Source organism: Phascolarctos cinereus, unplaced genomic scaffold, assembly GCF_003287225.1.
Source record: "Phascolarctos cinereus isolate Bilbo 61053 unplaced genomic scaffold, phaCin_HiC Scaffold_4;HRSCAF=312, whole genome shotgun sequence".
Taxonomy (NCBI): domain Eukaryota; kingdom Metazoa; phylum Chordata; class Mammalia; order Diprotodontia; family Phascolarctidae; genus Phascolarctos; species Phascolarctos cinereus.
The window spans coordinates 268921413-268943969 of NW_027555847.1; the positions used below are offsets into that span (position 1 = coordinate 268921413).

Below are 22557 nucleotides of genomic sequence, written 5' to 3' on the forward strand. Positions count from 1 at the left end.
GGTAATTACAAAATAAATAATTTTCACTGCATGAAATTGGAAAAAAAAAAGGACTTCCCTCACCAGACGCTCCCCATATCATGAAATCACAGTCCTAGTCAAAACCAATTTAGGGGGTGGGATGGGGCAAGCACTAGCAGCCAGGGGGTTCAGGAAAGTACTCAGGTAGGAAGTGGTGCTTGAGCTGAAGTCTGATAGAAACTAGAGATTCTCAGAGGAAGAGGTGAGGGATGAGCGTATTCCTGGCATCAAGGACAACCTATGCAATAATGCAGAGATGAGCAATGGAGCATCATGTGTGAGAACCAGAAAAAGGCCAGTTTGGCTGGATCAATGAGTGTACAAAATGAAGGAAAGGATAATAAGACTGGAAAGGTAGACTGAATCCAGGTTGTAAAGACCTTTAAATGCCAAGCAGATGAGCTGGTATTTGACTCTAGAGGTACTAGGGAGTGACTGGAGCTAATTGAATTGCGGAGTGACATGATCAGACCTGTACTTTAGGAAAATTACTTTGGCAGCTATGAGGAGGGTCACTAGATAGACAAGTCTAACAAAGAATCATTTTCTCTTTTCTCCTATGAGAATGTGCTCTGGAACCATATTAGGAGGTTATAGACAATAACCTTATATATCACTCCACACAGGGCAGCTAGGTGACACAGTGGATGGTGCGCCAGGTCTGGAATCAGGAAAACTAATCATCCTGAGCTCAAATCTGGCCTCAGACACTTTCTAGCTGTGTGACCCTGGGCAAGTCACTTAACTCTGCCTCAGTTTCCTCATCTGTAAAATGATCTGGAGAAGGAAATGGCGAACCACTGCGGTATTTTTGCAAAAAAAAAAAAATAATAACCCAAATGGGGTCACAAAGAGATGGATGTGACTGAAAAACAATTGAAATGAAATCATTCGTTGAGATGTAAAAGCAATGTAGATATATAACACAGCGGAAACTAGTCTTTCACATTTTCCTTTAGGAAGGAAAGTAAATCAATGATTGATGAAAGTCAGAATCCCATGGACTTCCCAGAGAACATGGAACAGTAGAGTGGTAAAAAAGAGATATGTAACCCAAAAAAGAAGAAACTGGAAGTGAACCTAGATTTTAAAAAATTAGAGCTCTTGACACAGAATTTTAAAATATGATTAGCAGATTAGGAAAAAAAAAAGTGAATCCATGGTGAATAACTTTCTAAAGAAGTGAAAGAGAGCTTAACAAATCTGGAACACCAATATTGAAGGGGGAAAACTGGCAAAAATGAAGCAAAATAACATTAAAAGAATATATAAATCCTACACATGCCAAAGTGGTTGACCTTGAAGACGTGATGTACAGATACGCCTTAAGGCTCACAGGACTCCCAAAAGATCAAGAAAAGCATGATAAAAACAAAACCTAAAAATATTAAAGAGAAAATAATACAAGAAAAGTATAGCTTAGCTCAAAAGTTTTGCTTTTTTGGTGAGGCAATAGGGGTTAAGTGACTTGCCCAGGATCACACAGCTAGTAAGTGTTAAGTGTCTGAGGCTGAATTTGAACTCAGGTCCTCCTGACTCCAAGGTTCTCAGAGCTCTATTCACTGCGCCACTTAGCTGCCTCAGAAAAATATTTCAAATTCCAAATACATAATGATTAAATTTAACAATTTCAATGAAAAGAAATTTTACAAATAGCCAGGAGGAAAATTTTCAAATATGAAGGACAGGAAATTTGAGTAACAGAAGATTATTCAACAGCACAAGAAATAAAAAAAAAAAGAAACCATATATTCTGAAAAGCACAGAACACTGAGGTACAAACTGAAATGTTATATCCTGAAAGTCTGAGCCAAATCATCAGTGAAAAAAAGGCATTCAACAAAACAGAGGCATTTGCAGGCATTTCTGCAGAAAAGAAAAAGATGTAACTAGAATATTCAATTTGCAAAGGTAAATAAGTGAAACTATCAGAGAAAAAATAAAGACATCAAGGATCACATGTTTAGAGGTTGCTTTAAAAAACCAGAAAGATTAACCTATAGAGGTTTAAAAAAAAGTGATTATCAACTATACAAAGACATAAAGATTGGAGCAAAACTTAAAGAATTAGAAAAATCAAAGGTGCGATTGCTGACCCCAAGGACCATAGATTAAACCACCTGACTTCCCTACCGGTGAATTGATGTATCTTTGAGGATGGAGTTACAGAATGGAACTTTGTATAAATTAAGGAAAGTGAGATAGGGAATAAAAAGAACAGATAATGTATTCCAACCAGGTCCTTGGGTGAACAATGAAGGGACGGTGATACTAACAGCAAGGGAGGGAGGGAAAGAGGTGGGGCTGTTTAGGGAACTGGAAGGGGTCTTGGGGCTACAACCTAAGCAGGAGGAAAGTATTCTACTAAAAGCACTCCCATGGGAGTGCAGGTATGTGCCTGTGATGTGAGACAGAAATTTCATGAGTCTTGGGGAAGCTTGTGCATTCGCAGACCACCTTCTTTGAGTGACTGGTGTGCCTCTAAACTAATATAAGGGACATAATGCCAAAGATAACTTGTCAAAGAGCGAGGGAATTTTTTTAATGGACAAAAACACAAGCCTAACAATCATAACTTTAAATGTGAATGAAGTGAATAATATCCCCACCCCACCAAAAAAAGAAAAGACAATGAGAGAACGGATAAGAAAATAAAACATAATCTGTACTTCACAAGAAATACATTTAAAGACGCAACTCTCCTCAAGATGGCGGTGAGTGGGAGTAGAACAGTCCAGTGGTCTCACAACTACTCTAGCAAGGATTAAAAAAGAAAAAGCACTGGACAAATGGTTTTTTCAATTCAAGGAAAAACTACATTTAAATTCATTTTATCGACCTAGGTTTGCAAGTTCGACTGCACAGGGCTCAGTGAACAGAAGTCCCAATATAAACAGGCACTAGATGTGATCTCTGATTTGGAATCTGAGAACAGCTGGAAGACATTCTAACCAGCGACCTGATTGATCAAGCAGCCAAGATACTATATGGACTGATTCATGCCCACTCTATCTTCACCAACCATGGCACTGCCCAGATGTTGGAAAAATACCAGTAGGAAGACTTTGACTACTGCCCTTGTGCATATTATGAAAACAGCCTCCACTATCCATTGAACTGTCAGACATACCAAATCATGCCATATTGAAGCTGTTCTGCCCCAAGTATGGATTTTTATTAATTCAGATCATCTAAGCATGATCACACAAATGGTCCTTACTTTGGCACTATCTTTCCCCACACACTCTTCATGGTATATACTGAGTACAGGCCCAAGCAGTCTACCAACTGATTTACGTCTGTGTTTTATGGCTTCAAGGTCCACCCTATAGCATATCAACTGAACTTTTATATAGCCAATAACTTCAAAAGCCCTGTTAAGATAATCCTCTTGACTTATTTCTTCCTTCTCCCTCAACACCTCATGCTGTGGCACCAATACCCCCACAAATGCATACACACTTCCTGAATCCACAATAGTTCTTGGTTTAAATTAAGAAAAGTCACTGTTGTTATGGTACGGTAGGAGTATGAAATAAAGTGGAGGATAAGCGGAAAAAAGAAATACAATAAACTTATCAAGGAATGAGGTAGGGACAGGGATAGAAGGATTAAGAGAGAGGGATTAATTATAGGCAAAATAAACTCCATCTGTAGATCATGAATGGTAGAATGTGAGGGAAAAAAGTAAGAACATACCTTTGGGGACTGGGCAAAGGACAGTAGTGAATGGAAGCAGAATGCATCAAACATAGACGCCTAGTGTTGAATGTACACCTCTTCTCCCAACAACCTCCTCTTCTTTGGAAAGAAGGATTGGGGGCTAAATGGTAGGATGGATGGAGATACACAATTAAAAATCATAACCACATTTCTAGTGATGTTTGCAGCACTTTTTTAATTCCAGAATTTTCCTTCCATTGCTGCCACCTTTTGCCCTGACCTTATTTACCTGTCCATTGCAGTGGCCTAATAAAAACTATTAGACAACTAGAAGAATGAAGAATAGTAAGGGAAGAGGGGGAGAGAGCGATTTCCATTGCATTTTTCCAACTCTCTTTGAAGACTGCATCAACCTAGAAAAGGTAGGAGACATTAAAGAAGATCATATTTTCTGCTAAGTATTCAGCCAGATCATCTTACTCGTTTAATTAAGATTATGTTTTTCTTCCCAATAATCTCATTATTACATGCTGGTATAAGATAGGGAACTAAAAAAAAGGATTGCCAAGAATGAGCATCCAGAAAGAAGAAACATGAAACCATCACCAACTAACTGACCTTGCTGTTCTCCAAGAGGGTCTCTAAATAATCTGCTTCTTTCTCTCTCTCTCTCTTTTTTTTTTCAAGGAACTGGACACTGGTATAATGAATAAGAGAATCCACCATTTTGTATTATCATACTATTCTTTCCTGTGGTAATGAATAATCAAGTGGAGAGCCCATAAAATGGACTTTAGTTGACAATACAACATATAAGACATTCGCTTATGTGCAGAGCACTACGCTAGGTGCAGGGAAAGATATATAGTTTTGATAAAACATAGTTCCCATCCTCATGGAGCTTACAATCTGGTAGGGGAAGATGGCCAACAGAAATGACTACAATACACATTTCATTGTATAGTAAATTGGGTAGTTAAGAAACAAAGTGCCATGTGAAGTCTGAGGGGGATAGTCTTTACCAATATGAGGATCAGGGAAGGCTCTTGATCTTCCTCCTTTCCAGACATTATTTCTATCATCTATCAATCTACTTTCTCATTCAGTCCTTACCTTCTACCACTTCCTTATCCATCCATCTACTCTCCCATCAACTCATTCATGAATCCTCTTTTTCTTCTGAACACATATATTTCTATCCAAGTGTATATATTTGTATCATTAATTTTCTGGTAATTTTTATATCTGTGTATTCATTTCTCTTGTGTATGTATTGGTTTAGTCTTGGCTATGTAAATCAGTATACTTATTTGTAAGTCTCTGCATGTCCATGTGTTCTATCTATATGTGAGTATCTGTAGTAGAGGGAAAAAAAGAAAGGGAACATATATTGCTGTGCCTATATATAACTGCGTGTGTTTTTAGCATAAGCCTGTGGTGCAGACATGCTTATTAAGAATTATTGTGTTGAGAATATGGGCTTAGTTGGAATGGAACTGCATTTTCCTCTTTCAAAAAGAGCAGTTTGCATCCTTTCCTCAGAGATCTCCCTTTAGTTCTCTGGCAACATTCTGTGTAATTCTGGCCCTGCCTGTGGAGATTGTTTAGTGCTATTTCTTTCAAATGATGTTGGGTTCTCCTGCCTCCAGTTGTTTACTTCCTTCCTCCCAGCTGGAGCTGGCTTCTCCCCAGCAATACTGAAAGGTGATCAGCAATCTGTGGTTCAGGAACAATGTCTGAGCCAATGAAATGCCAGCTCATTGATTATTTTTGGACCAAGAGAAATCCAACATTTCCCATCTACACAAATGGTATATAAGCAAAATATTATATCAATGTTTACTGTGAACAGGATACTAGAGGACAGCTGACATCATGCCCTCAGCACAGCAACCAACAGAAAGAGAAATTGATGTGGCCACTGTCCAACTGAGAATCCAGGGAGGGGAAGTCCCTTCCTGACCCAGAACTCAGTGTGTCAAAAATCACTAAGATAACACCTGGTTGTGGAAAGTTGAACATAAGTTACTTGTAGTATAAGAGATTGTGTGGCTTTCACTAGGGAGTTCTCTAAAAGTGTTGCATAATATGTGTGGGAGAGCTATGGCACGTCCTGGCTCATAACCAAAACAGAGGGTAGCCTTCTGAGCTTACTCTCCCTACCTCCAATCCACTCAAGCACAAAGACCATTTATGCCAAAATGATGTTGACCTCTGGCTAGACCCCAAGGCCGCCACAGCCATCACTGCCAATAGGAAGCTGGAGTGGGTGAGTATAAAATATTACTGCATGAAAGAGCAGACTGGGCACTGCGGAACATTCAAGCTAAAAAGAAACGGTCCTTACCTTGAATAGTTTATAGCCTGAAGTTAGCAACTTAACTCCACTGAAACATATGTGACAACATTGGGAAGCCAATATAGAGTCCTATCTTCAAATAGATACAGCCAAAAGTAATTCTAGGATCAGCAAATAAAATATATTGGAGAAAAAGGGGACAATGGAAAGATTAATGAAGACCTTTTGACACGTGAGTAACCTAGTCATACCTGCGCTTTAGAATAAGAAATGATAAGGTTAGATTTCAGGCGGTGGCCATGTAAGTGGAGAGAAGGCCACCCTATTCAAACTCACATCATCTCTCATCTGGACTATTGCAATAGCCTTATAATAAGTCTCCTAGTTTCTAGTCTATCCCCTCTTTAATCCATCCTCCACATAGCTGCTAAAATTCTCTTTCCAAAGTGTAGATCTCACCATATCATTATTCTGCTCAAAAATTTTCAGTGGCTCCCTATTACCCCTATAATAAAGCCCTTCAAAATCTGGCTCTAGTTTGCTTTTCCAACCTTAAGGTTTTTAAAAATGTATCTTTCATTTCATTGTTTCTCTACCCAAATATTATCTTCCTTAGGAATATAGCACTAGTATTTTTTTTTAATTTTGATAGCATTTATTTTTACATCACCTTCATTTCTGAATCTATCCTTATCCTCCTATGCCCAGAAAGCTATCCTTTGCACCAAAGAATAAATAAAAAAGGAAGTAAAAAAAAGTTCAGAAAAACCAATCAACACATCACCCATATCCAACAGTATTTAACAATATTCCAAACCCATAGTCCCCCTGGCCCTGACAGGAAGCTCCCTATTAGTTCCAGAATAAAACTCATCACAACCTATCTCAAGCTTATCTTTCCAAATTTCTTTCACATTATTTCCCTTCACACACTCTACAAATAGAGAAATCTTTCCTGATCACCCTAGTTGTTCGCACTTTCTGCCTTTTCAAATTATCCTGTATTTATTTTTCTGTTTGCATGTTGTAACCCTCCAGTAGCGTATAGGCTGTCTGAAGGTAGGGACTATTTTTTCAGTTTTGTCTTTATTTCTCCAACACCTCGTACAGTGTCTGGCACAATCTGAAGGGGGTGGGTGGGTAGGGTGTGATTCCACTTGTGTAGGAATTATAATGAGGAAACTCCTTTCACTGATGCCAACTTTTCAGCAAACGAATGGTCTTAGAGAATTAGCTGGCACACTGAATGTTCAGTGTCTTGCCTGTGGTCACCCGGCTAGCAGGCTGAACCCCAGTCCTTCTGACTCCCAGACTACATACACCTCTATCCGCTGAACTGACTTTGCTCATATTGGAAACTTAATAATACTTATTTAATTTAACTGAATTGAAGATAGGCGCAGAGACATTAATAAGGAAGAGAAGGCACCAAATGTCACAGAGAAGTCAAGATGTAACACTGACTACGTGGAAATATTCAATGAGCCTACATCAGAGGTTCTTAACCCTTTTTGTGTTGTAGACCCCTTGATGGTCCGCTGAAGCCTATAGACTCCTCAGAATGTTTTTAAATGCATAAAATAGAATACAAAATATTACAAAGGAAACCAATTATATTGAAATAAAGATGTATTTTTTCCCACCCAAGTTCACAGAAATCTATTCACCCGAAATCTATCCAAAGGCCCCTTTGGACATTTGTGGACCCTTACTTAAGAAGATGATTTGGGAAAAAGGAAAAGAACCTACATGTTCTAAAATATTTATAGCAGCTCTCTTTGTAGTGGCAAAGAACTGGAAATTGTGGGGATGCCTGTCAACTAGGGAATGGCTGAATAAGTTGTGGTATATGATTGTGATGGAATACTATTGTGCTATAAGAAATGATGAGCTCAATGATCTTAGAAAAACATGGATAGACTTGCACAAAACAATGAAGAATGAAATGAGCAGAACCAAAAGAATATTATATGTAGTAACAACAATACTGTTTTAACAGCAGCTTTGAGTGACTAAATCATTTTGACTATTATTAATACCCAAATTAACTACAAAGAATATATCAAGGAAGATGCTATCTGCATCCAGAGAAAGAACTGATAAATGGAAGTATGTATAAAATGGTGTGTGTATATATATATATACATACATATATATATACACATATATATACATACATATATATATATATATATACATACACACACACACACACACACACATATTTGTGTCTAATGGTAGCCATCTCCAGAGTGGGGCAAGAAGGAAGGGAGGGAAGAAAAAAAGGGGGAAAAAATAAATTTACATGATAACTTTATTATATATTTAAAAAGAATAGAAAGTTGTATATAATAGAATTGCAGTTTCATGTACAATCATCTTTTTTTCTATTCTACTATGTTATAAAAATGCCTATTTTATTTCTTAAGTTCAGAATAAAATAAATAAAATTTACAAATTAATCATTGTTCTACACAGAGTCCATATAATCAGGGATAATTGAACCTTACCTAAAGATGACTGAAAAGAGAGGTAGAATGCTGGAAGCAGACAGCTGAAAAGAGCTTCATAATCAAGGAACTCAGCTGTGAATGGACAGAAATACAGAGCACTGTGGCTGGTAGGCAAAATGGGGGCAAATTCAAGGTTTTTGAAGCTATATAAGATACGAATCCATAGGAAAGCAGCAAGAAAAGAGTGAAGAGGGTGATTATTACAACTATCTGGCACTGGAAGAAATATTGAAAAGTAAATCGGTGGAATAGTCTGGGTAAGAAAGATCTAGAAACACATGTGCTTGACAGAAAAGTTTTTGATATCAAAAAGAGAAACTATAAGGAAAGGAACTGCTTATTAGGTAAGAATTACTGGGAAAACTAGGGAAAAAACTTTTAGAGCTTCATTTTACATATAATACAGTTATCCCTTCCATGTCACATGGTTAGAGGTACAGCAACTCTGTTATCTGGAAAATACACGGAAAAAGTTTTGGCCCTTCCTTTGTACCAGTGAAGAAGTGTGAATTTTTTTCTTTTTCTTTCATGGGATGTTTACAGTACCTTACTGTAGAATTTGGTCTAAGTATTTGGTCACAGGCTCTCTGTTTTGTCTGCTGGCCTTCACATGTCCTCTATGGCTACCACAAAATTCCCATTTCATTTCTTAAGCTGACCTGCAATATATCAAATCCACGATGGGGAAAGTTGCAGTGTGGAAAGGATAACTGTACCATAATAAATCCCAAATGGATAAAATATTTAAATGAAAGACATTGCTCATAGGTATGAATGGGAGGAATTCCTCACCAGACACACAACAGAAGTTATCATAAAGAAAGATCCGTGCAAAGAACTTTCTCTGGATTCCCAGAAATGTCAACAAACATTTATTAAGCACCTACTATGTGCCAGGCATTGTGCTAAGATCTGGGATTACAGAAAGGAAAAAAAAAGGAGTTTCTCTGCTGTCAAGGAGCTCCCAGTCTAATGGAAGAAACAACACATGTACAACTAGACACAAGCAAGACATATACAAGGAAAAATCACTTGAAGCAATAACATAGATATGGAAAGATTTTGATGTCTATGCAGACAAGGCTATGGAAATCAGGAGTATTCCTAAGAGAACACTGTATACAGTAACAAGCAATACTGTTCTAAGAACAACTTTGAACAACTAAGTCATTTTGAGTATTCTAAATACTCAAATCAACTATAAAGGACCTATGAAGGAAGATGCTATCATAGAGAGAAAGAATTGATAAACAGTAGTATGTATAGTATGGTTTCATGTATATATGTACATATATACACACATATATACATATACATATACACATATATATACATGTTTGTGTCTAACAGTAGCCTTCTCTAGAGTGGGGTAGGGAGGGAGGGAGAAAAAAAATTAAAAGTGCACAGCAGAGAACAAAAGACAACTGAGAAGGAAGCACAGAAAAGCAGGGTAGCTTTGAAAATGATGTGTAGTATTTATTACATAGCTTTTCTTTTAAAGGTAAACACTGAAATGGAAATCCATGGCTTTCCACTGAATCCCCTTTTTACATTGTGCCATGTACATGGAAATGTTCTCCTTTTTGTCTTTTTGTATTTAAGTCCAACATGAATAAAAATTTAAAAAAAAAGAAATCAGTAGTATTACCATTAATGAACACTCTTTTTTTTCTGAAAGCAATAATCTTGCTAAACAGGAACTGCCCAAAGAAAAGATTATGAGATCCTAGATCTTGGGCTGTAAGAGCCCTTAGATGTCATCTTGTCCAGCCCCTTAACTTTTTATGGATGAGGAAACTGAGATTCTGAGAGGTTATCCTTCGTCTAATTACAAAATGTCCCCCCCCCACCATCCACAGATGTAAAAGATGTTTCCATTTTCCTATATTTTTACAACACAATTTTGTTTTGTATATTCATATATAGAAACAGAGATATAGATCTCTATATCTATATACACATATATATGTGTATACACACACACACATACACACACACACTGTCTCCCCTTTTAAAATTAAGTTCTTTGAGGGTAGGGACTGCTTCATTTTTGTCTTTGTATCCACGATACCTAGCATAGTGAGTGGCATGTAGCAGGCACTTATTGAATGACTGCTGATTGATTAAGGTTACACAGATTGTAGGTGACAGTCAGGATCTGAACTTAGGTCCCATGACTTCATGTTCAGCCAGCTTTCTACTACACCATGGAATTGGTGACCAGGCTCAAAAGTCAAAGGAGAGATTCACTTTTTCGAAGACTGAAACTGGCCAAAACTTACAAATCAACAAATGACCTGGCAGAGTTATGGTCATTTTTAGCTCCCAGCCATTTACTCTGCTTGCCCCTTTTCTACCTCAGATACCACTATCGCTTCAGTTTCCCAGCTGGGCCATCTTGCAGTCATGTATGACTTGGCCCTTTAATCATCTACTACATTTTGAGAATTGCTAAAGCCAAAGAGCCCTTCAAGATCATTAGCCTCCCCACCCCCTCTCATTTTACATATAAAGAAACTGAAACCCAGAACTTAAAGTAGCTTGGTTCAAGGTCATACGGCTGATAAGAGCCAGTTTAGACTCTTAAAATGTCTCTTGACTCAATGTCTCTTTTCCACTCACACTAACACAATACCACCCATCCACTATGTACGTATTTGTGTGTGTGTGTGTGTGTGTGTATACATATATGTATGTGTGTGCGTACATATGAGTAGTTATGTAGGGGCAGCTAGGTAGCACAGTGGATAGAGTGCTGGGCCTGGAGTCAGGAAGACTGAGATCAAATCCAGCCTCAGAAGGGGATTTGTACTGTGAAGTCTCGATTCAGTCAAAGGACTACACTTGAGGACCTAAAGGGCCACATGTGGCCTTAAGGCCACAGGTTCCCCACCCCTGGTCTAGGCTATTATAATAATCACCTAACTGGTCTCTCTGCTCCTGGTCTCTCAATCTTCCAAATCATTTTATACATACCACTTCCCTATGAACCCTCTTCAGATAAAGCTCTGATCATACTATTGTCTCACTAAAAAATATTCTGTCTTCCCACTGCCTAAAGGATAATGTACAAGTCCTTACCCTGACCTCCAAGGCCCTCCATTACCTGTCCCCCAAACCTCCTCAACTGTCATCACTCCCCTATGTTAATCCTCTACCAGACAAGTAAACTAGATCTACTCATTGTTCCCTGAACATAACATCTGTATTCCAGACTCTGCATTCATTTTTCTCTTGCTTGGAATCTCCTCTCCCTCCCTTTCCTTCCCTCTCCCTCTCCCCTCCCCTCCTCCACTTCCCTTCCTTCCCCTCTCCTTTCCTCTCCTCTCCTTTTCTCTCTTCTCTTCTCCCACTACAAAGCCCATCTCCAGTTCTATTTCCTCTCCATGAGAACTTTCCGATTGTTCTATCTCACAATGCTCTCCCCTTCCTTTGAACTCCAGTAGCACTGTGTGCACATAACTCCCTTAACATCTATTTTATGTTCCCTTGAATTATTAACAATCTTTTTATGTATGTCTCCTATAGCATCACCCCAACATGCAGCCTGCACAGTTCAAATTTTAAAAGAACATATAGATAACAGAATAAGCATATAACCAAAGACAAATGTCAAAGAGTTGCAGAAACCTATGAAAATGATGGGAGGTAGGTTAAAGTCTAAAAAAATTCAAAGCTTTGCAAAAACTGCTAGTGGCAATAGCAGAGTTTTCTCAACTATGTTTAGAACAAGAAAATGAAAAAGAAAGAACAGTCTTACTGCTTGAGGATGACAGTGTAATATTGTTTACAGCAGAAAGAATGCAGAACAACTCTATTCTTAATTTGTTTCTGTCTTCTACATCAAAAACAATAGTCTCCTACACTGAAAGAGTAGAATAAACATTGTTAAGAGGACCTTGAATCTCAATCAATCAAGAAACATTTATCTTAAGCTCACTATGCCAAGGCTCAGTGCTAAGTGTTAGAGAAAGACAAAAGTGAAATAGCTCCTGCCCTGAAGAAGTTTACATTCTAGTGGGGAAGACAACATATACATATACATGTGCACACACATATATATATACACATACATACACACATATATACACATATATAGTATATATATATATATATATACACATATATATATACATACACACACACACAGATGCACATAATATATTCAAAAAGACTATAAAGCAGTGTTGACAGAGATTGTACTAGGATTAAAGTGCTACCTGAATATGAGGTGTACAGGGGGGACCAACGCCTCTAGTATTAGAGTTTGCTGAGGCCTTTTCAGGGCTGCTCATCCATGTTTGGTGACCACCTGGCACTCAACTCTCACCTGTGGCTCTAAGAGGCTGTAGCATGTGCAGCAGCCACAGCCCAGTAAACCATCACAGGCACACTAAACCAGGTTGAGAGGTAACTGACAAGCCCCAAACCCATCAGTGAGTTAGGGGGATATCTATCCCCAAGCATGTGAAGACATCTCTCAGTGGAATGGGCACATAAGAACAATTTGTTCCAACAGATACGAAGGCAGCTGAAGCAGGCACTGGGGAATGATCAGAGCATGATCAAACATCAAAGATGCCAAGGTCATCCACTGCATCCTGGGCCATCACTAGTCATCTTGACTTTTATCTTGCCACTGGATTTCAATGACTCAGATAGAGTGAGGGAGTGAGGCTGATGACACTGTGCAACTTTGCTTCACTTAAAACCAATTCACACGCAAGTCAAGACATCACCCGTGGAGGATAGATTGGACCACAGAGAGGCTTGAAGTGGGTAGTCCAAATAGAAAGCTAATTCTTATTAATGCAGAAAAGAAGTGATAAGGTCCTGAACCAGGATGGTGACAGTGTAAATGAAGAAAAAGAGATTATCTGGGAGATGTTCTGGAGGTAGAAATAATGAAATTTTATGACTGACTAACTATGTGGACAGAGGAAAAGTAAGAAGTCAATGATAACTCCAAAGTTGTAAACTGTGTAAGTGGAAGGATGATGGCACCTTCAACAATAACATGATTACTTTTTATTTTTATTTCAGATTAGTTTTGGGGAAAAGTTCATGAGTTCCATTTTTGGGACATGCTAAGTACAAAATGTTTATGAAATATCCAACAATCCATTTATGAAATAGTACTGAGGCTCAGCTGTATATATTGATCGGGAATCATATGCATAAAGATGATAATTGAACCCTGGGAGCTGATAAGGTCACCAAGTCAGAGAGTGTGGACAGAAAAGATAAGAGGGCACAGGACAGAGCCTTGGGTGATTCCCATGGTTAGTAGGCATGGTGAGAGAAATGATTATTAAATAACCAATTATTAGGGAGATCCAGTTTTTTTTTCCCTTCCTAGATCCTCATTCTCTACTAGGCCTAATCAGCATCTGAAGGACATTGTTGAGGGATGAGATTGTCCAAGTCCCCAGGGTACATGCCTTTCAAAGCCTGAATGGCAGTTGTTGTCTCAACCAACTAGAGAACCTTACAAAGAATTTAATCTAAGGTGAATTCTGTCCCATTGTGTTCCACTCAGGCAGGGTAGATTGCCTGAATGGAGGGTGCTCTGGCCTGAGATAGTCTCTCTTTGTCCATGAGTGACATAATCACAGAGTCCTCCAGCTTCTCATTAGAATAGGTCCATCTCTCATTATAACATTCATTCTCTCATTACTTGTCAACTAATCAGAGTTGATTCCCAACCTCAGGCACACCCACTCTTCCAAGGACATATAAGTGTTGAGTGGGTTCCATGAGGGGTCTTTGACATTCAAGAGTATCATTGACCCCTTTTATTAATTATTGCTAACACGATTAGTTACCCAGAAACAACGTCTCTCATACTTTCTATAAGTCACAATGGTAAAAATGATGAATCATCAAAGGAAACTAAGAAGGTATGATCAGACAGGTATGGAGAGAAGTAGGAAAAGGCAGTATCAGAAAAAGCCAAGGAGGGAAGAATATGCAGTAGGAGAGTGTCAACACTGTCAAATATTCCAGATAGGTCAAAAAGGATCAGGATTGAAAAGGTAGAAGAGATTGAGGGAAAAAAGAAAAAAGTTAGTAAAGAAATATTAAAAGAATTTCAATTAATGCAAATCTCCAGGACCAGCTGAATTACATCTCAGGATTCAAGGGGTGAAAAATTTATAGCTATGATCTGGGTAACACTATCATTAATCTTTGAGAAATCATGGATACCCAGTCCCTAAAAGATTAAAGAAAATGAACAATTTTCAAAGGAGGGCATAAAACTTACAATCAGTTAATAAACATATTTTTTTTTAGTAAGGTAATTGGGGTTAAGTGACTTGCCCAGAGTCACACAGCTAGTGAGTGTTACATGTCTGAGGCCATATCTGAACTCAGGCCATCATGACTCCAAGGCTGGTGCTCTATCCACTGGGCCACCTACCTGTCCCAATAAACATATATTAAATGCCTACTACATGCCAGGCACTGTGCTCAGTGTTCAGTATAGAAAGACAAAAGACAGTCCCTGCTTTTGAGAAGTTTACAATCTAATGGCAGAGGCAATATGCAAATAATTATGTACAAACAAATTATATACAGGATAAACTGGAGATAATCAGCAGAGGGAAGGTATTAAAAATAACAGCAATTACTTGAAAAAATATTCAAACTTCCTAACAATCAAAGAACTGCAAATCAAAAAACTCTGCGGTGTTATACCCACCATATTGGCAAACATAAATAAAAATTAATGCTAACTGGCTTATGGAGAAACAGGTGATACAATCATTTGGGAAAGCAATCTAGCAGTATACCAGAGGAGTTTTTTTTTTTAATCATGTTCTTAAGCCAATAACCCATTGTGGGAAATATACCATAAGAATATTAGCAATAGTAGAAAAGAACTTTCTGTTCAAAAATATAATATTATTTATAATTTTTTAAAAATACCTCCCTATCCAACAAAGATATCTTAATAAACTATAGAATACTGAAGTAGTGGAATATCATAATACAATTTAAAAAGGAAATTACAATCAATAAGCAATACTTATATGGAATAATGTGAAATAATTATGTAAGATAATGATACCCAGTCTCTACTAAGTTCAGTTATACCTGAAGAAAGTCTAGTAGGTCACAAAAGAACTAGAACCATTCAGCCTCTGACCAGGATAATACTGCAGGAGAAAAAGGAAAAATGCTTATCAATGCAGCCAAATATACTTCCTAATAAATTACATCTAATGTGGCTTTGTATATCAATATGTATGTATACACATGTATTGTTAAAATGTTAATCGCTATTATTGTTAGTGTCATTGTTTTTTCTCCTTTCATGTGCTGTTGTAATGTTTACACATATTTATTATGTTCTGCATATATTTTAGACACTTAGACTATCACATGCTTAGCATTGTGTATGTAACATTAATGTAGTGCATCATCCAATCCACTCAATTTTCTTTTTTTTCTTTCTTTTTCGAGGGGCGGGGGGAAGCAATGGGGTTAAACGACTTGCCCAGGGTCACACAGCTAGTAAGTGTTATGTGTCTGCGGCCAGATTTAAACTCAGGTCCTCCTGAAACCAGGGCTGCTGCTCTATCCACTGTGCCACCTAGCTGCCCCTAATCCACTCAATTTTCATGTAAATTACACATGGAATGTATAAATCAGTTAATCAATCAAAAAGCATTAGCTAAGTGCCAGGTGCTGTACTAAGCACTGGGGTTTATATGTTATTGTTATTATTCAATCACGTCTGACTCTTTGTGACCCCATTTGGGGTTTTCTTGGCAAAGATACTGGAGTGGTTTGCCATGTCCTTCTCCAGTTCATTTTGCAGATGAGTAATTGAGGTAAACAGGGTAAAGTGACTTGGCCAGGGTCACATAGCTAATAAGTGTCTGAAGCCAGATCTGAACTCAGGAAGAGTATTCTTCTTGACTTCAGACCCAGTACTCTAAGGGACACATATACAAAAGTCCTAAGGCATGCCTACAAGATGAATGCAAAATAAATAAAAGTATTAGGAAGGAAGGACAATAACAACTGGAGAGATTCTGAAAAGGCTTTGTGATAAAAGTGGTGCTTAAATTGTATCTTAAAGGAAGGTGAGATTCTATGAAGAGTGAGTGAATTCCAGGCATGGGTGATGGTCAATGAAGAGGCACAGAGATACAGTGTTTTGTGTAAGAAACATTACTAATTCCAGTTTGGCCAGATTAGAGATTACAAGTGGAGGGCATGTATAATGAGGCAGGAAAGATAGGTTGGAACAAGGTTGTCAAGGACTTTAAAAGCACAACAGAGGAGTTTATATTTGATACTAAGGGCAATAAGGAACCATTGACATTTACAATGTAGGAGGATGATACCATGTAGGAGTTGATGAGGACCTGAGTGAAGATGATGACCATGTGAGTTAAAAAGAAGGGGTCAGATGCAAGAGATGTTGCAGAGATAGAAACGGAAAGATCTGGCAGCTGATTTCATATGTGGTATAAGGGAGAACGAGGAGTTGAAGATGACACTAGAGTTAAGGACCTGGGAGATTAGAAAATTGATGCCTTCAACAAAACCAGGAAAGTTTGGAAGAAGGGTGACTTTAGAAAATAAAGATTCTATTTTAGACATGTTGAGTTTGACATGTCTCCATGACATCCAGTTTGAAATGGCCAATTGGTGGTGTGACATAAAAACTCAAGAGAGAGACTGGGAGATGTAGATCTGGGAGATGTCTGCAAGGAAATGATAATTAAACCCATGGGAACTGATAAAATACTGACAGTGTAGGGAAGGAAGAAAAGAGGACTGAGGACAGAGCCTTAGGGAACATCCACAGTTAGGAGCTACTGTATGGTTGATGACATAGCAAAGGAAACTCAGAAGGAACAGTCAGCCAGGTAGGAGAACCAAGAAAGAGGTGTATCACAAAAGCCCCCAAAAGGAGAGAATATTTAGAAGAGGGTGGTCAATAGTGTCACATGCAGCAGACAGATTGACAAGGATGAAGACTGAGAAATGACTTTAAAATTTGGCAACTGAGGGATCACTGGTAACTTTACAGAGAGCAGATCCCACTCAGTGATGAATTCAGGAGCCACATTGCAAAGGGCTGAAGAGTAGGTGAAAGGAAAAGAAGAAAAGGCAGCAAGTATAGACAGTTTTTCCAAGGAGTGTGGCTAAGACAGGAAGGGAAAGATTTAGTGCAATAATTTAAGGGGATGGTAGGGCTTAGTGAAGACTTTTTGAGGACAGTGACATATTTAAAGGCTGTTGTTTGTCCTTCATTTTTGAAGAGGACCAATGACATCAGGGGTGATGTCTTGACGTGTGTGAATTGGACTTGGGTGAGGCAGAGCTACACAAAGTCGTTGGCCTCACTCTGTTCCACAGTCACTGAAGTCCTGTGGCAGGACAAAAGTCAGGATGACTAGAGATTGCTTAGGATGCAGTGACACCTTGGTGTCTTCCATTTCTAATTGCTCCACAGCACCTGCTTCCGCTGCCTTCTTTGTGTCGCTGGAACAAATTGTTCTTATCTCCCCATTCCACCACGGGAAGTCTTCATATGCTTGGGGGAGACACCTCCCCCACATTTAAAAGCTACTGCCTTCCAGAAGGAACCAGTGTCAACTCTAAAATCCTACTATATTCATATATATTTGTATCTATGTATTTGTGCACCTATTGTTTTCCTCTAAGACAATGTAAATTCTTGGGGGCAGATATTGTTTCATTTTTTTCCTTCATATTCCTAGTAACTTGTATAGCTCCTTGTATATAATATGTACTTAAAAGCATGTTAAATGAACGAATGGATAACGAATGGCTAGGGCCAAAAACTTACCACAGCGAGGCCAACCATGAAGTGGTGAACCTTTTCAAACTTAGCCATGCTAGTCCTCAAACAAAATCCAGAGTCCAGCACAGGACCTGTTCTTGAAATATTTACAGGTTGGTAGGACCTACACAAGCCCCAAGTTCCCTTTGTACCATGATAAGATAAAATTTGAATGGAGACTATAGCTATACAGGACCAAACCTGTGATTTCATTGATCTAGGGAATTCCCAGTGAGGAAATTCCTGCTGATCTACAGCAACTGTTTTGTAACTTAAAGTCTTAGAGAATTCCCTAGAAGCACTGAGAGATTTAAATGACTTGCCCAATGCCAGACAGCTATAATAATAGTACTAATTATAGCTAGAATGTATCACAGTGCCTGCTCTGTGCCAGGCCCTCCGCTAAATGTTTAACAAATAGTATCTTACTTGATCTTCACAACAACACTGGGAGGTAGGTATTATTATCTCCATTTTACAGTTGAGGAAACCAAGGCAGACAGATGATTTGCCCATGGCCACGAGCTGATTTGAACTCAGGTCTTCCTGACTCCAAGCTCAGCACTCTATATACTGTGCTATCTAGCTGTCAAATAGATGTCAGATGTGGGGCTTGAATTCAGCTTATTTTTACTCTACATACAGCTCTATCTACTATGCACACACTTTCTATATAGAAGGAACATATGTTTGTATGTATATGTGTGTACATATATGTATATATGTTTGCATGTATGTATATGTCTCCAAATATGTATGTGTGCATATGTCTCAAAATGTCTCCAAAATAGGGTGAATGGACAAAGACAATGGAAAGGAATACAGAAGAAGAGAGTAATTTATAGGGTGTTATTATTGGATTAAAATTGATAAACGTTTAATAAGTGCCCACTAAGTTCAAAGTACTATGCTCAGCATTAGAGAAATAAGTGAAAAATTAATATATTCTGCCCTAAAAGAGTTTACCTTTGATCTCTAGACATTTATATATGTCATTTTTGAAAGTTTCGTTATAAATAAATTTGATTACTTTCATTATTGTTTTAAGTTAAATTCCTTATTTTAAAAAAAAGAGAGAAATCATGGCTAAGAAGAGCACCAGATACATGGAGATGAGTAAATGTCAAATTTTTCAAAAGAGGGGAAAGGCAGAATCAAGTGTCAGCTTGACACTTACTAAAGATGGTGAGCTGGTTTTGAAGTCAGGAAGACTTGGGTTCAAATTTGACCTCTGATACACACTGGCTATGTGACCCTGGGCAAGTCATTTAACTCCTCAGTATCCTAGGTATCTCTCTTCTTCCCAACAAAGGTGCCAATCTGTACTGGTGGAATAATTCCCATTCACCCAGGAAATCACCAGTCTAGTCAAAACAAACAGAAAACCTTGACCCTTATAAGAAAAATTTCAAAACAATTTATTATACACAGAGGCTCCCCAACTACCTAGCAGAATTCAAACTACTTAGAATGGCATTCAAGGCCTTCAATCCATCCCCAACCTAATGTTCTGCCTTCTTTTCTACTATTCTTGCTCTTGCTTGTGACCTCTGCACATGTATCCTATCAAGCTAAATAAGCACTGGGTTTTCTTGCCTCAATATAAAACAAAAAAATGTTAATTAAGTGTCTACCCCAAGTAGGGTGCTGTGATCAGTGTCAGGTACAACATTTAGATTGCAATCTATCTAGCAGGGGTATAAGATATTAATATATATAAATATGACACATAACATTATATGATAATTGCAATAGATAGTTACAAAACAATAGGGAATGTAAGTTAAGTTGGGGGGGAAAGTTGTTACTAATTGGGCAGCGATAGAGCGGTGGGGATCAGGGAAGATGTGCTGGCAGGGAGGGAGGGAAGGAAGAAAGGAAGGAAAAAGAAAAGGAAGGAAGGGAGAAAGAAAGGAGGGAATAGAAGGAAGGAGGGAGGGAAAGGGGAAGAAAGGAAGGAAGGAAGGAAGGAAGGAAGGAAGGAAGGAAGGAAGGAAGGAAGGAAGGAAGGAAGGGAAAGGAAGGGAGGAAGGGAGGAAGGGAGAAGGGGAAGGAAGGAAAGAAGGATTTATTAATTACTTTTTGTTGTTGTTCAACATGTGCGACTCTTCGTGACCCCATCTGAGGTTTTCTTGGCAAAGATACTGAAGTGTTTGCCACTTCCCTCTCCAGCTCATTTTACAGATTGGGAAACTGAGGCAAACAGGGTTAAGTGACTTGCTGAGGATCACGCAGTAAATGTCTGAGGCTGGATTTGAATTCCAGTCTTCCTGGCTCCAGTCCCAGCGATGTAGCCACTATGCCAACCTAACTTGCTCCCGAGAATGGGATCGAGAGCAGAGGCAGTGAGTGAATGATGATGTTGAAAATTTTTGAGAAATGGAGGAGGATATAAGGAGTTAACGGAAGTAGGAGGCTAGATCATTTGTTCTAAGTATGGGAACAAAAGTATGGCTGGTAGTGAGGAGAAGAAAAAGCCTGGAACAGTCACTAAGGATATCATGAGGTAGATTTAGAGTCATCTAGTCCAACCCTATTATTTTCCAGGTGAGAAAATAAGAGATTCCTAGATTTACCCAAGGTCACATGACCTTTTCAAGACTTAAACCAGAGGTGTTGTGAGGTACAGATGAGACAATGGATGCAAAGCACTTTGCAAACCTTAAAGCACTATACAAATTGCAGTTATTATTACTATTATTATTAATATTATAAGTCTACAGTCACTAAGCTTCCAGCCTAGTTATGCCTTCATTCCCTGAGCTTTCTATTGCACTCCTGCTGAACTCAAGCAGTGTTTATAGAGCAATACAGTGGTGTGCTGGTAAATATTTAACAACAGAGGCTGGGGTTGGAGTGGGGGTGGGGCTGGAGAGGAATGCACGCGCGTGTGTGCGCGCACACACACACACACACACACACACTCCCTAGTTTAATCTGCATTATTAACACAGTCTTAAGGCTAGTTAACACAGTGTTAAGTCTAGGCAATCAACAAAACAAAAAACCAAGCCCTGATTTGTAGCAATTGAGATTTCTGAGGTGCAAATGCTCACAATGAAAATGGTTGTAAAAGAAGGATAGGGAGTGCGCTCCAGCACACCTCTAATTTAAACCTAGGTCCTTGGACTCCAGATTCAGCCATCTTTCTATTAGACCATGCTGTCATGTAAGAGTGAAATAAAGAATCCACAAGAATAGATTAGGACTATCAAGCAGCTGAGAGGGTGCAGCTAAGGTTTCATACCATGAATTTGCAGCAATTGAGATGAGTTTGGCTTTTTGACTTTTTCCCATGGTACTCAAGGCCTCTTGAACAGGAAAAGAGAAACCAAATAGTGGTAAACAAACTATTCCTAAATCAATGGACCAATGGATTCGAGTACAGTAGTTAGTTAATAAAACAAAGTGACAAACTATGAGATCAAGACTGCATGGGTAAGGAGTTCATTCATGGTAAAGGTAAGGAGTGGGTTTAGTGTGAGTGAAAGAAGAACAGGGACTGTGCTCAGATAGCAAGATCTTACAGTTCCACGTAGTGGAGGTATTGTGATTCCAAGAGATATCATGGTCTAGTGTGTGGCTGAAGGGAGATAGAGAAGCTTGTTAAAGGGCACAAAGTGGAGGAATCACGTTTTCACAACACCAAGTGGCTGGCAACATGAATTCTGAATGGTAACAGAGTATAAAGTTGAGAGGGAAACCATGTCAGTCACTAGGGTCATTGAAAAAGTAGAGGGGATGATCTGGAGGTTGGTAGATAACAGCAGGGATAATGAAGGGAATACCTGATTCATTGGGCCAGTACACTTCCCATGGAGCTGAAATTTCCTTTCTCTCCCTTCCCCTCCCCTCCTCCTTCTCTTATGGAAGCATAAGAGACAGAAGATGCTAGGGAAAAGTCCCTTTGAGGATGGGTCCAAAAAGAGAGGGTTGGAGCCTTTTCTACAGCTTTAGTTAAAGGCTATAGATGGGAGATGTTCCTCAAAAAGAGTCTATCTCTCTGAAATGGTGATTAATCATCTTCATTGCAACTCTCCTCCCTCTAAGGACCAATCAGGAGTTGCGTGTGCCATCTCAATAAGACACCTGCCTCTCAACAAGAGGCCAGAATTCATGTCCAACTCTGTGGGAAGTGCCCCTATCCAGCAAACCAGGGGTTCCCCTGATCACCCTTGTGACAACAGAATTGAAGATGGACGAGGGGTGAGGCTAGTATACACTGCAAAGGCCTC

General features: G+C 38.7%; 1 protein-coding gene and 1 pseudogene across 1 annotated transcript in view; one reads left to right on the forward strand and one right to left on the reverse strand.

Moving 5' to 3' along the window:
* TMEFF1 (transmembrane protein with EGF like and two follistatin like domains 1) overlaps positions 1-22557 on the reverse strand; it is a 147636-nt gene that overhangs the window by 119663 nt on the left and 5416 nt on the right. The gene's annotated exons all lie outside the window — the stretch shown is intronic.
* LOC110220513 (casein kinase II subunit beta-like) lies at positions 2730-3490 on the forward strand (annotated as a pseudogene).